General features: G+C 44.9%; 1 protein-coding gene across 2 annotated transcripts in view; it reads left to right on the forward strand.

Annotated features, from left to right (window-relative positions):
- The window catches only part of pcdh11 (protocadherin 11), a gene marked incomplete at both ends in the record, with an annotated part of 154635 nt that overhangs the window by 9503 nt on the left and 127899 nt on the right, over positions 1 to 17233 (forward strand). The window lies entirely within an intron of this gene.

Raw genomic sequence — 17233 nt, forward strand, 5'->3', positions numbered from 1 at the left:
AAGCCAGGGGGTTCAGTCTCGCAGACCGTCACGTCTATATGAACGTCATCAGCATTGAGTAGTAAGAATAGGGTCTCGGAAAGCTGGGAATCTTAATTTTCAAGCTGCAAAATTCACATCTACTGTACTACTGCAAAATCTACAAGACCTCAATTTACACTATTGACAGAATGTAAAGAAGAAAAACTAGGCTAAGATTCTACCTCCCTTTGCAATCTTGCCCAAAAAACATTTAAACCAGTTTCTAGTGAATGTTCCACTTGAAAATACTGTAAGATAATGGCGGCAGTGAAACGTTGGCAACGATATCTGGTTTTATGCTGTGTGGCAGTAGAGTAATAGCAGGCTAGAAAGGGAGGCTGGCAGTGCCTAGCGGTGGTGACGCTAATTGAAGTCCGCTCAGCTGTATTTGAGGTCAGCAGGGATTAAAAGCAGTGCTAAGCTGTTTTGATTGACACTCCATAAAACAAGCAAGGCCTGACAAGGAAAACCAAACAAGGGGGCTTTGACTGAGAGGCGTAGGTCCACAGATTGAGCATCGCCTCATCAGCTGTTTTCGAGCGCACAGAAATAGTCAGGAAAGCATCCCCCAAAAGAGTGGCAGCCACACAGCAAAAGTCTCAATTAATAATCCCTCCTATTTCCTCCCTTTCGTGCTTGAAATATGAAGTGGTGTCTTGACTCTGCTGGGGGAAGCTCGGTGGGCAGAGAGCCTCATTTGAATGCCCGGGTACACTGGGGCTTATGATTCCCTAAGAGATGTGCCAAACGCGAAGTGCCCTAATAAATAAACTCTGGCAAGGGAAATAAATGTAAATCAGAGGTGAGGAGAGAGGCGGCCTCGCTCGGCACTGACAGGCGGAGAGGAGCCGGAGGGAGCGCTATGCGGGACGGGGACGGAGCGCTGCTACCCAGGGGTCACGGGGATCAAGGTGATCAAGGTGACGAACGGAGCCAATGGACCGATATACTTAAACACGGAAGCAGGAAGTCGAGTCGGTAGACCACCTCACACTCCAGGCCCGTTTTGACTCCTCCCCGCAATGATCCGTATATTCATGAGGTAAAAAGCAGTGCGTTGATTTTAGCGCCACAGAGATAGATTTTGCTTACTGTAGGGTGCTGTCCATTATATAAGTTACTCATTTGTCTTAAAGAAGGATAAGGGCTAGTATACCATCTCCCATGAGTGATCTTTCTGTACGTGTCCAATGCATTATGTGTGGCCATGGTATGCATTCAATATATCAAGTATCTAGTTTTCTGAACTGGATCTTGGTGCTGTGTTTACATTTGACAAAAATGTCCAGTTTGTCTTTTTTGTAGTTTGTGCAGTCTTTATTTTCTTGTAGGCTGCTGTTTATTTTGTTATTGTTTTGGTCATACATGATTGAATTTTGAGTCTTTCTTTTCTTTTCTTTATTACTTCATTGTGACCCTACTTAAAGCTCATATGTCTCTTGAGCTTTAATTCCCATGTGGCATCGTTTTTGCTAATAACTGTGTATCCACCATATTGTGTTCACAATAATGTACGGAGACACCCATGTCGAGTTGATTGTAATTTCCTTCAACCACATTTTATTTCAAAACCAAGCTAAAAGCTGTGCTCTGCCATGCTATAATCCTACATAAGCCTACTACTACATTGATAGGATACTAAAGAACACATAATTCAGAATGTGTTTGTAGTGCTCACTGTTAAGTTGTCTTAGCTGTCCACTCAAACTGCTTGTTACTGAGGTAGAATATGCTGAAATATTCGATCAATGTTTTACAGTGCTATTTGTTTTGTCTTTTTTTTATATAAATGCATGCAGTATATTCCATAAAATCCATTTCCCCGATGTTGCTCATCAAAGGAAAAATACCATCTTCAAAGTTAATTTGAATATGAATGAATGTATGATTAAGTAAACATTCTTTGCAATCTTCAGATAATGCTTTATCAGCTTCTCCTAGGCATCCTCTTTTTATATGCTTATTACTTGGGAATCTGGAGAGAGGCCAGACACTTTCCATCACTTTGTCATATTGTCAGATTTCCCCGGCACATCATGGGCCTAAAGTGGGATATGGAGACACTGGGCTCCCTGACCAACAACCTTAATGATGTTAAGACAAAGGCGCTGTTCATGTAAATTCCTTTCTCCTCCCTGTTGCCTTAAGCAATAATAAAGTGATGCCTCCCTTTGCTGTTAGATTTCCCACCAGTTTTAAGGGGGCTTATTTAAAGCCTGTACCTTGAAAAGCCCCACCACAAAGTCAGGCCTGATGAGAATCTGCAGCTCTGGAGGTTAATTAAATGCATCAAAGGGTTAATCACTCGTAATACAATATGATTAAAATCACTGTAATTAGGTTTCGGATCAGGCCGATAAGGAAAGAAAAAAAAAAGTAGCTGTCCTTTAAAGGAGTAGTAAAGGGAAAATGCATGTTTAGCCCTGTTTTAAGGTTACTTATGATCATATACAATGGTTCAGATCCAAAAGTTGACAAAACTAGCACTTTTGAGAAAGTCTGATAATTGCTCTACCACCGTTTAGGTCATATAATGGATGTGGGTGGGCACCGTGAAAACTCTTTCAAAAACATGTTAAACTCTCGATTTCAAAGACAAGAAGCTCACAGAGGGGGTAATTGGTGTCCGTTGGTGTTCTGACATCACATTTTTTGAATTTCACGGTGCCCACCCACATCCATTGTATGACCAAAACGGTGGTAGAGCAATTATCAGACTTTCTCAAAAGTGCTAGTTTTGTCAACGTTTTGATCTGAACCATTGTATATGATCATTAGTAACCTTAAAACAGGGCTAAACATGCATTTTCCCTTTACTACTCCTTTAAGATAAGCAGGCATACCACATATCTATGAGTGAGTCCAGTATTTCGGTTGTGACACCGGATGACCGACAAATTAGTTTCTGGTTTTGACCCCCCCCTCCACCCTAGAACTCTCCTCTCAACCACATCTAGTTTAAATCAAATCTTTCAAGGAGCACTGAAAAGCCTCCCTCAAAATAAGAATGTCATTGTCTTATTCTAGCAAAATGGAAGTGGTCTGTGTAGTTTGGTGTCCACAGCGTCCAGTACACCCCAAGTATGGCCTCACATAACAAAACATTCAACATTGGCACAATTCAATTCCCAACGAGCATAAACCTGCAATTCCAAAAATCCACATACTGTGGGGGGGGGGGGGGGGGGGGGGCAGATTGAAAAATGTCTTCAGCATGGAAGTGACAGACGGTGACTCTGGTGCCCCCCGTTGACCCCCCCTCCCAACTAAAGCAGTAGAGGATAAAGCAGAGACAGAAAAAAAAATCATCCATTGAATCCTAATAGTCGGTGTCATAGGAGACAGTTGCAGATGAAGGTCAGCGTGACGCCTGACAGGACTTAGGGATGCTCTCGCTAAAGAGGAAAGCTTGTCAAAACTCTTCAGAGACTATTTATTAATTGCGCCATATGGTCCATAATACCGTAAGAGCTCCATTTGCAGATTCCAATGAGCTTCTTTCCCTCTCTCTCTCCCTCCGCCCCCCTCTATCTCTCTCTTCCCTTTCTTTTATCACTCCATCCCTGTCCCCAGCCAGTGATATTAGAGCTCCCCGCCCCGCCCAAGGCCCGGGGAACTTCTGTCTGAATATGTGCTTTTGTCGAGGCAGATCAAATGAGCGCCACCCCGCCTTAGTGATCCGTGGCAGAGCCATGAATATGCAGCAGTAGAAAGGCCAGCGCCCCCCTCTGTTCGTCCCGTACTTCCAGGGCCTCGCGGTTCGTGGAGGATCGTCGTGGGTGTGAGGCTAACCCTCTCCCCGCTGAGTTTTTGTACCACCCATCTACATATTCATAGCATACTGTACACACACATTATGCCGTGGCATTTTGATCTCAGAGCAGGGGATGTTGGCTTCAAACAGGTTTGTTTGATTCATTATGTATCACCCCCCAAACAGTTGCACATAACAGAGTAGCAGTACGGCAAAGATCTCTATTCAAATGTGTGGGTAAGGAAGTGCTAACATTAGACACCTGGCTCTCCATAACTCATAGTGATGCAAGTAGCCAGAGGAAGGATGCCATGTTGTTGGAGGGCACTGTACCTGGGCTGGCTAGTCTAACTGTCAGGGTATTGTGTGGCTGATTGGGGTAGAGACTCATCACAGTCAGAACCAGAATTTGGTTTATTTGCCAAAAATATGTTCACATTATGAGGAATTTGACTTGGTGGATGGTGCACAGAGGATGTGCATATAAAAAAGCACAATAACGTAACTGTAATATTATAGCTAATATAAGTACAACTATGTCGTATTCTACATGATTCAGACACTGGCGGAGGTGTATTTTAGTTTTTGGAGGATTATGAATGTAAAATCTGTACATAGCGGAGGAGTCAGCTCTGGGGTCGCCAAAAGTGGACACTGAGATAAACGTTTCCAGGGTAAATTGCGAGTGTTGCACTAGGGTGGTGGATGTCCAAAAAACAAGCAGACAAAACATTTACATCAAATTAATTGGTTAGGATTGCATGCTCTGATAATTACATTAAAATGCACCAAGCTTGTGACACACGTACTGTAGCATTCTTCAAGGAAATCTGACAAGTAAATGACCACAGTGCCAGTTGTGCCTTGAAGAACGCTATATATATTTTTTAGCTTTTTTTATCTCTTTGAAATCAGTTATTGTATTCACTGTTAAACTAGTCTCACAGTGGCGTGTGCAGTACAATACCACAGCCTAGGAACTCAGAGCTCAATGACATTGTAACTACAATCTCCCTATATCTGTCTGTCTCTCTATATTTCAGGAGACGGCTCTGAAACCACCACACTATGGCACACTCTGTGGCACAGGTACAACTCGCTCCCACAGGATAAAAATCAATCTCTAGCTCCCAGTACCTAGAGAAAAAAAGAGAGAGAGAGAGAGAGAGAGAGAGAGAGAGTGGGCGAGGGAGCACCGAAGAGGTGAAACAAGTACTTTACAGTCTCCGACAGCCTCAAAACACGGCCTAGAAGAGTGTTTCACTTTTCGTTTTTCTTTTTTGGCGGGAGGGCAAAAAAGACGAAACAATCACCCAGAGATGAGACACATCATGTGGCCCGCCCGAAACTTGACGCAAAGCTCGACTTGTGAGCCTGACGGATGTTTGAAACGCTTTACTGAATCCTACGCCATCAGTTTTCCTTTGTTATAGAGGATGAACCACTCTGAACCGTTTTAGAAAAACGAGTTCCACGCAAGACCTCTTGATCCCAACCCTGTAAAAAGCAGCATAGAAATACAGTGGCTAGTTCTGTGAAGTATGTTTATATGTATGTGTATCTATCACAGAGTTGACTGTGTTTATATATATTTATTATTTCTGTTTTCTTTGCCTTGCTGTTAAAAACTGCCTGGTGGCAATTATTTTCCCTTCCCTTTACTTCTTTTGTCACATGCTGTTGTTCCATTGAATCTGCTCTTTTCTGGCTAGCTCATGGAGATCGTGACTGAAAATGTTTTGACACTGCTAGGTCTACTGCCAGCGGGCTTCTCTGACTGCTCTGCCCGTGTCACAGTGTAGCTTTTTTTCAACTATTGCTTCCTACTTTCCGCGCCACAGTGAGTGTTAGTGACGAGCGTTGCTAACGTAACAGTGATATACACAGCCTCCACAGTGCTAAACACACACATTGTAGTACTTTGCTACCTGATAGGATGAATATTCGGTGTTAGATAATATGACAGTGGACTGATTTGGCTAGAAGTGTCTAAAACCTGTGAGCTACACAACAATCAATGGATTGAATGCCTATGGTTCTAATCAGAAACGGTTTATGTATGACAGAAGGGAGGAGCACCACGCTTAACCTTTGTGCTTTGCCATCAGCTGCCCCGTCAGCGCCGATTTAACCTGTGAGATATTATTTAAACAATAACACAAGTTAACACCTCAGGCAGTCTTTAATACAACTAAGTTGGCTTTAGCAAGCAAAAAAGGCTTGATTTTGTGCACTTATTTGTACTTGCACATTATTTATTAATCTACAATTTAAAGGAAGTGCATTTAAGGAGGGAAAGTACAACACCAAAATGGTTAAAGAATGGAGGCTACATTTGAAACAGCAATAAGGTCAACATTAGGCTGAGAATTCACAGTATGCTGCACTTTCAATTTTAAAGCCTTGTTTCAGGGTTCCTCTGTCACACACATGCACACACACACACACACACACACACACACACATACTATTATGCCTCTACTGTATTTTAACACTTAGACTATTACAGTTATGTCCTGCCTTGATTCATCTACAGTACTTAATACTACACTAGTCGATGGCTTGATGGGTTAGTGACACTGTTGTTCAATAGTCATGTTAATGGTAACCTAAAGTTACTGCTTTGATAGTAGAGGCTATTTGGCACATCATAAGTAACGATCAATCATTGCTAGAGGAGGTGGTATCAGATGTAATTATGGTATCAAATGTATCACTACTACTTGAGTAGGAGCCACAGTATGACCTATACATAGTATCCTAGCACTGTGTAATACATTAGATTTGCCTGATCTTTGGGATAAAAGAAAATAACTCATACATGAGGAGAGCTTTCATCCACGTTAGGGCGATGAAGAACCTCACTTTTATTAAATGTGAAGTACAATATGCACCTTACATAATCTTTGTAATTGACTTTGATTTGTCAATGTGTGGAGAAAACTGTATATAAATGTTTTGTTTATGTATGTGTGCGCTTCTGGAATTTATTAAAGTCTTTTGCATTGTACATTTCCACGAGTCTTATTCTTAATCAGGAATGTGTACACCACATCTCTATGTTAAATCGTCTGTTGATTACATATTCTTGGAAGAGCCCATTAAGGTCACCCTGTTGTGCTTTTCAAACTGCTCTGCCTTGATAGTGTTGATACGTACTGCAAGGCCATGAAAACTGGCCACTCAGCCAAAAAGCCCTTAAAATTACCTGAGCACCGTTTTCTGGATGTGAGCATTTTGTGCTCCTCATACCTCAAGTTGAAAAGTGTTCAACTTTTGGCTAGGGCACATTATTCTAAAGGAGGGTGTGTCTGCTCTGCTGTTTCTTTAAAAAGAAGACAAGACATGAACATTCTCTTATTATTATCTCGTCTTATTATTTGAGATTGTTATTCAACAGTGGAAAGTATAGGTCCACCATGCCAAAGCATTTAAACTTGTGTGGTTGTACAGGCTGATTGAACACCCTTAATTGGATCATCATTTCTGCCTCAGGAAGGATTTTTTTCTGTGTGTGTGTGGTGTGTGTGTGTGTGTGAGTGTGTGTGTGTGTGTGTGTGTGTGTGTGTGTGTGTGTGTGTGTGTGTGTGTGTGTGTGTGTGTGTGACATCAACATAACTCTTGACCGGAGGAAAATAATGATTTGGATGCACATCTCTCTTTAGGGACAGATTACTATAAAAGTTATGGAAATGTTACAGAAACACTTCATTTTGAATTGTCCAACCATGTACAAGCTTTGTTCGGCTTCCTTCAGAAAAGCTCTTGTACAGTATTCTTATGTTGCCTTATAATAAGATACATCAGTTATCATGATCCACAACATAGTGATCCACTACATCCTGATCCACTACATGCTGATCCACTACATGGTGATCCACTACATGCTGATCCACTACATGGTGATCCACTACATGCTGATCCACTACATGCTGATCAACTACATGGTGATCAACTACATGCTGATCCACTACATGGTGATCCACTACATGGTGATCAACTACATGCTGATCCACTACATGCTGATCCACTACATGGTGATCCACTACATCATGATCCACTACATGGTGATCAACTACATGCTGATCCATTACATGCTGATCCACTACATGGTGATCCACTACATGGTGATCCACTACATGCTGATCCACTACATGGTGATCCACTAAATGGTGATCCACTACATGCTGATCCACTACATGGTGATCCACTACATCCTGATCCACTACATGGTGATCCACTACATCATGATCCACTACATGGTGATCCACTACATGGTGATCCACTACATGGTGATCCACTAAATGGTGATCCACTACATGCTGATCCACTACATGGTGATCCACTACATCCTGATCCACTACATGGTGATCCACTACATCCTGATCCACTACATGGTGATCCACTACATCCTGATCCACTACATGGTGATCCACTACATCCTGATCAACTACATGGTGATCCACTACATGGTGATCCACTACATCCTGATCCATGATCCACTACATGGTGATCAACTACATGGTGATCCACTACATGCTGATCCACTACATGGTGATCCACTACATGGTGATCCACTACATCCTGATCCACTACATGGTGATCCACTACATGCTGATCCACTACCTGCTGATCCACTACATGCTGATCCACTACATGGTGATCCACTACATGGTGATCAACTACATGGTGATCAACTACATGGTGATCCACCACATGGTGATCCACTACATCCTGATCCACTACATGCTGATCCACCACATGGTGATCCACTACATGCTGATCCACTACATCCTGATCCACTACATGCTGATCCACTACATGCTGATCAACTACATGCTGATCCATTAACACAAAATAAGTACTTTACATACCTCCAAAAAAGGTTGACGCACAAAGGCAACCATGGCTCTGCATAACTCTATGTGCTGTATTTGATCCCAAATGTGCACTTGAAAGGCAAAACACAAAGGAAGAGAACAGAGGCAACAGAAAGTGTTTAATTGCTTATCTAAGTTCCCTCATATTTCAAAACTAAGTTAGCTAATCATTTCCCTTGAGGGGAGTGTGTCCTTGGTGATTAAAGAAACGGTGCACACATACAGTCGAGCGTGCATATCCTCACAGAAAGGGTTGTGCAAATGTCAGCCTCCTATTAATAGCTTTAATGTAAACCTGAACATCTCGCTCTCTAAATGACCTCTTTTCGCTCGGCGCTACTAGCTGCACTAGTGTGGAACCAGCAGGCCGCCTCACGCTCTCCATCCACTTGACTCCACATCCAAGCTTTATTTTTCTCGGTTTTAATTAAATGTTTTCAATATAACACAAGGGTGTAATGATACAAGTGCACAGATGCCGCATTTTTAATGAGTCTTGTATGAAGATACAGCATGAGAGGATGCTCAGATTAGTTTTAATTTCTAAATGAATATAAATTATCTTAAGTAGGGAACTTGCGTGAACACATTACATTTCAGATTCAGTTTTTGGAACATAAAGTCTGTTGGGTCAGATCCACTTCCTGTCCGTTTGTCTTTCAAAGATATTGTTCACTGTCCACACTTCCTATTCATGAGCAGACCGATCACTTGAGTACATTTCCTGTGATTTTTATCATCAGTAAAATGACTTTTAAAGGTTGTCCCATGGTTGTATTACAGAATGTCACTGGGAGGAGAGCTTCCAGGGTTGCTTTCCTGACATATTGATTCATGATTTATCATTTATGAGGTTATAGTGTAAGATTTCATCTGACAGCCCAGGAAGCTGGTCATATATTGTAAGTTTGATTACACATAATGTAATGATATGTCTGTGGACACACACACACACACACACACACACACACACATTGATGTGCAAACATGCACAGACAGACCACACACACACACACACACACACACACAGGTGCAAGTACACACACATACAATAACAACTACTGAAAGTCTCCTAAGGCTTTTCATTGATTTTTTCTCTCTCTCATTAAAAAATACAGTTTCGCATGGCTAATACTAGCATTTATCATTTATCTTTTCTAACTCTTCTGGCAAAAAATAGGTTTTGTACAGTATACCACATGCTGCAATGTACAGGAGCTACACAGTAATGCATGCACACTTAAAATACAGTACTGACACTATATAACTTATACAGCAGCTACTACTGAACTGTGGATTACTTTTATGACACAAATACTGGATGCAAAATAACTATAGACAAGCTCTTGAAGCTTAACACAAAATTAAGGAAAGGTTTACCTATTGATTATAATGTAGTGTGCATCACAATGGAGAGACAGAGAGAGAGAGAGAGAGAGAGAGAGAAGGAGAGAGAGAGGGAGAGAGAGAGGAGAGAGAGAGAGGAGAGAGAGAGAGAGAGAGAGAGAGAGAGAGAAAGAGAGAGAGATGACCCGATAATGCTCCACACAACCTTGAACATGCTAATGTCTGCCATCACTAGGTCACCACCGTTGAAAATTGCCCCCTCTGATAACTGCAACTCTACACCATATTCCTGCATAAATCTGGACTACATTAGTGAGATGCTAGTATCGATAGAGAAAACCAATATTTCTTCACATTAACATTGATTCGCGAGTCACCCACGTAGGCCGCTAAGCTCATGTTGTCGTTTTCTTCCCGGGGAGAGTTTGCAGATTCTGTTTCTTGATTCATTAAGGGTTTACCAAACGATGCCTTTCCTATCTATATGCTATTATATTGTTGACACAACCATTCATCAGCTTTTACAGTACAAAGTGAAGTTCAATATGTTGCAGTTTGTTGAACTTGTGGTAGGGTATACACATTTTTTCTTCCTTCTATTTATTTCCTTTATCGTCATGCTGTTAGTGTCGAGAGGCACAGAGGAATTAGTGGGGTGCTAACTGGCCTCGCTGGAATGCATCAGCGCCCTATGGCTGTGCTATTGGACTAGGGCTATCTATGCATATGCTGGGCACTGACGCAGGAAACATGAGGATGTGGTCTTTGCCGTTGCTTTTGCACTCAAAGCAGCATGCCACACAACTGCTGCCAAATCTCTGCCAAACAGAATAATTCAATCTTCCCCCCATAGCTGCAGTAGGCAGTCTACCTCTGTGTACAACAATCAAATCAGCGTCAGAGGCCTGGTGGGCCGGCTCTCCCAGACACACAGTGGATCTACGGCGAAGAGATTGTTTTCATTGAAAACAATTCGGCTGATTAGACGAGGTGTGACTGCGGGCAGCAGTGCAAGCAACATTGATTTCTGTTACAGTCCTCGGTCTTGTTTAATAAAGCAGATGCTTGTGCTATGCAGAACACATAGTGTATGTTGTTTACAGTGACATGCAGTATCGTGGTTATTTCAGACAGCTTGGGTATATTTGTTTACCAACAATTAATTTATTTCACAGTCATAAACAATACAATGACAGAAATAATTAGGTGCCACTGTTTTGTGAATACCTTTGGATCTTGTAGTCTTTTCAAGAATGGCTTAAAGGACCATACTGGTCTAAATAGGATTTGATCTCCTTAAATTAGTCACCCAACGTATATCACATTACCACAATCCATTTTCCGAAGTAAAGGTCATGTTAAAAGATGTTTGCATTTTCGTGTTTTACTTACATTTCAAAAGTTGAACATGATGGCTTTAAAACGTATTTTTAAATTGTCCCCTCGTTGCGCTGACAAACTCGTCCCGGTTAGTTTCAAATAATTTTCAGTAGTTTTCATGTTATATTATACAACGGTATAGATCTGTTCCATTGTCTCTATTGGTCAGTTTGCATTCCAGCCGTGGCGACAACCACGATATCATCATCATCATCATCATCTTCATCCGCTTATCCAGGGTCGGGTCGCGGAGGCAGCAGCTCCAGCAGGGAGCCCCAGACATCCCTTTCCCTAGCAGCATCAACCAGCTCTGCCTGGGGAATCTTTAGCCGCTCACAGGCCAGTGCGGAGATGTAGTCCCGCCACCTGGTCCTGGGTCTACCCCGCGGCCTCCTCCCAGCTGGACACGCCTGGAACACCTCCCTAGGGAGGCGCCCAGGAGGCATCCTCACTAGATGCCCGAACCACCTCAACTGGCTCCTTTCGACGCAAAGGAGCAGCGGCTCTACTCCGAGTCTCTCCCGGATGACTGAACTTCTCACCCGATCTCTCAGGGAGACCCCAGCCACCCTCCGGAGAAAACTCATTTCGGCCGCTTGTATCCGTGATCTCGTTCTTTCGGTCATGACCCATCCTTCATGACCATAGGTGAGGGTGGGGACGAAGATAGACCGGTAGATCGAGAGCTTTGCCTTTTGGCTCAGCTCTCTTTTCGTCACAACAGTGCGGTATAGCGACTGCAGAACCGCACCAGCTGCTCCGATTCTCCGGCCAAACTCCCTCTCCATGGTTCCCTCACTCGTGAACAAGACCCCCAGATACTTGAACTCCTTCACTTGGGGTAAGGACTCATTTCCTACTCGGAGCGGACAGGCCACCGGTTTCCTGCTGAGAACCATGGCCTCAGATTTAGAAGTGCTTATTCTCATCCCAGCCGCTTCACACTCAGTTGCGAACCTATCCAGAGAGTGCTGGAGGTCGCAGGCAGCTGATGCCATCAGGACCACATCATCTGCAAAAAGCAGTGACGTGATCCCCAGCTCACCGAACTGCAAACCCACCTCCCCCCGGCTACGCCTCGATATCCTGTCCATGAAAATCACAAACAGGATTGGTGACAAAGCGCAGCCCTGGCGGAGGCCAACACCCACCGGAAAGGCAGACGACTTACTGCCGAGGACCCGGACACAGCTCTCGCTCTGGGTGTACAGGGATTGGATGGCCCTAAGTAGGGACCCCCTCACCCCATACTCCCGCATAACTCTCCACAAGACCTCTCGGGGGACCCGGTCGTAAGCCTTCTCCAAGTCCACAAAACACATGTAGACAGGTTGGGCAAACTCCCAAGCCCCCTCCAAGATCCTTGCGAGAGTGAAGAGCTGGTCGGTAGTTCCACGACCAGGACGAAATCCGCATTGTTCCTCTTCGATCTGAGGTTCGACTATCGGCCGGACCCTCCTTTCCAGCACCTTGGAGTAAACTTTCCCTGGGAGGCTGAGTAATGTGATGCCTCTATAATTCGCACACACCCTCTGGTCCCCTTTTTTGAATATTGGGACCACCACCCCAGTCTGCCACTCCTTCGGCACTGACCCAGACTTCCACGCAGTGTTACAGAGGCGTGTCAACCAAGACAGCCCCTCTACACCCAGCGCCTTCAGCATTTCTGGACGGATCTCATCAGTCCCTGGGGCTCTGCCACTGTGGAGTTGTTTGACTACCTCAGTGACCTCCTCCAAGGACATTGACGACCCCCCATCATCTTCCGGCTCTGCCTCGATCGTAGAGGGTGGATTAGTCGGGTTCAGGAGTTCCTCAAAGTGCTCCTTCCAACGCTCAACAACCTCCTCAGTTGAGGTCAGCAGTGTCCCCTCCTTGCTGTATACAGCTTGGATGGTCCCCCGCTTTCCCTTCCTGAGGTGTCTGATGGTCTTCCAGAAACACTTTGGTGCCGACCGAAAGTCCTTCTCCATGGTTTCTCCGAACTCCTCCCACACCCGCTGCTTTGCCTTGGTCACGGCCAAAGCCGCAGCCCTCCGGGCCAGTCGATACCCTGCAACTGTTTCTGGGGTCTCCCGGGCTAACATACCCCGGAAGGCCTCCTTCTTCAGTCGGACGGCTTCCCTCACCACCGCTGTCCACCACGGTGTCCGAGGGTTACCGCCCCTTGAGGTACCTATGGCCCTCAGGCCACAGCTCCCAGCCGCAGCTTCAGCAATGGAGGCTTTGAACACCGACCACTCATGCTCGATGTCCCCAACCTCCACAGGGATGCCTGAGAAGCTCCGCCGGAGGTGGCAATTGAAATCTCTCCGGACAGGCTCTTCCTCCAGACGTTCCCAGTTCACCCTCACTACACGCTTGGGTTTTCCAGGTCTGTCCAGAAGTTTCCCCCGCCATCGAAACCAGCTCACCACCAGATGGTGATCAGTGGACAGCTCTGCCCCTCTCTTTACCCGAGTGTCCAAAACGCATGGCCTCAGATCAGATGATACGATAACGAAATCGATCATCGACCTTCGGCCTAAGGTGTTCTGATGCCAGGTGTACTTGTGGGCATCCTTGTGTTCGAACATGGTGTTTGTTATGGACAAACCGTGACTAGCACAGAAGTCCAACAACAGAACACCACTCGGGTTCAGATCGTGGTGGCCATGCCTCCCAATCACGCCCCTCCAAGTTTCTCCATCATTGCCTACGTGTGCATTGAAGTCCCCCAGTAGGACACTGGAGTCCCCTGCAGGAGCCCCCAAAAGGACTCCACTCAGGGTCTGCAGGAAGGCTGAGTACTCTGAACTGCTGTTCGGTGCATAAGCACAAACCACAGTCAGAGTCCCCCCCCCCACAGTCCTAAGGCGCAGGGAGGCGACCCTCTCGTCCACTGGGGTGAACTCCAGCACAGAGGCGCTCAGCTGGGGGCTAGCTAGTATAGCCACACCTGCCTTGCGCCTCATACCGTGAGCAACTCCGGAGAAGAACAGGGTCCAACCCCTATCCAGGAGTTTGGTTCCGGCGCCGGTGCTGTGCGTGGAGGTTAGCCCCACCAGGTGTAATTGGTATCGCTCCACCTCCCTCACAAGCTCCGGCTCCTTCCCCCCCAGCGAGGTCACGTTCCATGTCCCCAGAGCCAGCCTTTGCCGCCCGGGTCCGGTCCGTCGGTGTCCCCCGCCTTCACCGCCACCTAGTTGGCAGCGCACCCGACCCCGACAATTTCTCCCGCGGGTGGTGGGTCCACGGGACGATGGAGGAGGAGATGGTGCTTCCACGTGGCTTATTCGGGCTGGGCCCGGCCGGGCTCCGTGGTAAGCCCGGCCACCAGGCGCTCGCATGCGGGCCCTCCGTCTGGGCCTGGCTCCAGACGAGGGCCCCGGGCTTCCTCCGGGCCGGGTCTCTCTTCCATTAGTTTGTAATTTCATACAACCACGATATCCCCACGCTAAAATGGAATGTTCGCACATCTTTTAATATCAATCCACCTCTTATTAGTAGCCATGGCAGTGTCCAGATCTACGGGTCTGTCCCAATTCAAGGGTTGCATCCTACCTAGGCCGGATTTGAAGGCTGCTACGTCACAGCGGGGCGACAAGTGCTGTCCCAATTCATTCAGCCTACGAAGAGTCCTCCGAATGCAGCCTGCCTTCGCGGCCTCCCTCCCAGAATTTGTTTCAGTCCGGATGAATTCCGGTACCAGCCGCCATTGCTCGGATTTTAAAACATTTTTAAACCGCTTTGATGTTAATATTATTACGTTTTCATAAAATGTCATGCCTGATAGTACCACCATAGAATCCCAATATGTGGAAACTTTATCCAAATTATGCCTGTATTTATGAGTTTAGATAGACGATTTAGATAGGCATTTTCTGTGGTGTTTCCATAACAACAGGACAGGTCGCGCTACCGGCAAGCGGCGTGCTTGGGGCTACCTAGGCAACAAAATGACTGGGAATCCTCCGTAGGCTAGACCGTCCCATTTCACAAAACGTTTACATCTGGCCTACTTGGCCTGAAGGACGCGACCTACGTAGACTGCGAAGGCTGCGACCTAGGTAGGATGCAACCCTTGAATTGGGACAGACCCAATGTTTACAAAGATCTGCTGTAGCATTGTCGTTGCCTGGCAACGTTCCCTTTTCAGCGGAAGTATCCGCAAATGATTAAAGCAATACTTCACGATATTTGGACCTTTACAAATATGTCTGGTGCTAATTCTCCAATCAGATTTACTAAAAGTAAGCTGAATCGTCATTTATTACCTTTTAAAACTCGCGTCCCCGGGACTCAGCATTCAGTCGAAGTGCGCATGCGAAATGTTGTGCTTAAAAAACACAGTAGTAGTTAACTATTCCGGCATCTATGGATATCATGTGTTTTTTTAGCTCAATGATATCATGGTGGAGGTGAGAACACCGAAGCGAAACATCACAGAGGAAGCCAGAAAAAGAAAAAGACAATCTGATAACGTTACCAGTGCACTTACTTGCAGAGCCTGTGGGGGCGCAGTTCCGAGATAATTGGAGAAAACGCTATGTATTGATTTAACAAATAGTTCCATTAAAAATACATTTATTTAAAGTTCGTACTCCCTTTCTTTTTGAAATATTGACGGATAAATGTGGCAACTGTTGTATAAAAGCATTATGGAACGAGAAGCAGTGGGATGTCTCAGCGTAGGCTGTGCAAAGAGGGTTAAAACAAAAATAATAACTGCTGAAAAGTATTTGAATCTAACCGGGACGAGTTTGTCAGCACGACAAGGGAACAATTTAAAAATTTTAGTTTTGAAGCCATCACATCCAACTTTTGAAATGTAACTAAAACTTGAAAATGCAAATATCTTTTAGCGTGAGCTTACTTCGGAAAATGGATTGCGGTAATGTAATAAACGTTGGGTGAGTAGTTTTAGTAGATCACATCATATTTAGAGCGGTATGCCTTTAATAAATCACATAGTAGCCTACTATGTATAGCCTATAATATAAATTTAATCTAATTTCACTGGTGCTCGATTGTTTTTCTGCGCTCATGTCATGTAGGTTGGCATAGAGATAATGAAGGCTGACAGCTTTGCCAGGATGAACGCACCACCTTTTCCTGCCCACGTGTGTATTTAACATGAGGTTGAGAGACCCATGCTGCACTTTACACTTAATCTACTCAAGGGAACTGTTTTATAGAAACACACAGAAAGACAAACGGCGTAAACAAATGCTTAATTTAGTAGAGTGTCTTTCTTTGTGTTTGATGAATTGTTTTTTTTTTTTGCAGCAGGTCAGAAGCACCACATGTAGATTCACAGGACATCTGAGCAGAGCTATAGCGGCTCAGGGGTTGTTTACATTGAAATTCTTGACTCGTTTGACTCTCTTTGATGCGTACAGCGGGAAACCTGTCCAACCATCTATCATCCAGTGGACTGTTATAAATAGAGTTTTCAAACCTGGACACGTTGGCCTAGTGGGGCAATGTTTCACACAGTATGGATGTATAGCTCTACCTCATTATTTGTAAGTATCTGGGCTTTAATGCGTTGCCTGGATGGTTTGACTTCCACTAGACTATCTGGCCATTGCTCAAAGATTAGATTAGAACAAGCCGTGACAATATACCGAGCCGATAAGGCCCATTAACGAACACGCTACGTTTGATTTGGACTAATGTAAAGCCATGGCTTCCCTACCCAGCCGTCCAGAGAGACAGATCTAAAGACCGGGTGACTGACAAAGAAAACAGAAGGCCGACTGACTGTGGAGGACACTTCCAGGGCAGGAAGTGCGGCAGCACTGCGTGTTGCTAACCCCAAGATAGTCCGATTGATGGGCAACGGTGACTTCCTGTAAGACGCAGTCCA

This window comes from Borostomias antarcticus (assembly GCF_949987555.1).
Source record: "Borostomias antarcticus genome assembly, chromosome: 14".
NCBI classification, from domain to species: domain Eukaryota; kingdom Metazoa; phylum Chordata; class Actinopteri; order Stomiiformes; family Stomiidae; genus Borostomias; species Borostomias antarcticus.